The sequence below is a fragment of the Danio aesculapii genome, chromosome 18, assembly GCF_903798145.1.
Source record: "Danio aesculapii chromosome 18, fDanAes4.1, whole genome shotgun sequence".
Lineage (NCBI taxonomy): Eukaryota > Metazoa > Chordata > Actinopteri > Cypriniformes > Danionidae > Danio > Danio aesculapii.
This window is the reverse complement of record NC_079452.1, coordinates 54,268,090-54,269,214: the sequence shown is the minus strand read 5'-3', so window position 1 is coordinate 54,269,214 and position 1,125 is coordinate 54,268,090.

Below are 1,125 nucleotides of genomic sequence, written 5' to 3'. Positions count from 1 at the left end.
TAAACAAATCGTTAAAGGATTTAATCCCTTTATCTGACCAAATCCTAAATAAGTTATCCTGCATTGAAGGCAAAAAAAGCTAATTATGGGTAATAGGACTTTATTCTTTCTTTTTTAACTAATACAGCTTCGCTTCCTTCATTGCAACAGTTTCATCAGGTTCATAATAAAATCAGATAGATCTAGCATCAAGTGCATTTCCTTTACTCAGAAATGACATGACAAATAAAGGAGTAGTGAAGGAGTAACATCTCAGCAGGACGGAGTGTCTCATCTGGTTTGGTCAGTGTAAATGTGTGTGTGAGCAGCTGTAAGCGAGTGACGCTGTGCTTCTGCACCTGTTCCTCAGGCTGTATGTAGTGCACAGGCAGCTGCCAGCAAAATGACCCCTGACGAAATGTCTGCTCCACTGAGATACTGCCTGCTTGGGGCACTGGTCTGTTTCCAGGCCAGAGCATCTAGTTCGTCTGTAGAGAAAATCTGATGAAATGTGGATGTGGAACTTCAGTGGGAATTATTCAGAAGTAAAATCTCACAAAATCCTGTCAAGAAGATGCCTGGGTTTTATTTAGTCTCCAAAGCGGAAAGAGATATGAAATTTTACTGTGCTTTGTATTTTGCATCTTAGTATTTTGAAGGACCAGGTCACTAGTTGAGGGGCCATAAACGTGATGATGTCATGATAAACTGACACTAATGTAATGATGACTAATGTATTTAGATAGCAACAGAAGTTATGTGCTGTGATTGGCCAGTGTTGTTGGGCTCTGTCTATTTGCCTGCAGGCCACTAAACAAGATATGAACCTGCTTTTATAGATATATTTTACAATCATAATATAATATTATTAATATAACAATATAATATTATAATTATATATATTTTTTCATAATTAATGAAAAACATTTGTTCTTGTATTAATGGAAATGCCTCTATGCATGCATGCTGTATTGCTATAATAATTCAAATCAATATATTAATTAAATGTAATATAATAATTCAATTACATAATAACATTTTTGCCCAAAGTAGGGCCCAAAGTAACGGAGAGCTTTTTTTCAACAGATTTCTAAAAATAATAGTTTTAATAATCATTTCTAGTAGCTGATTTATTTTATTTTTTGC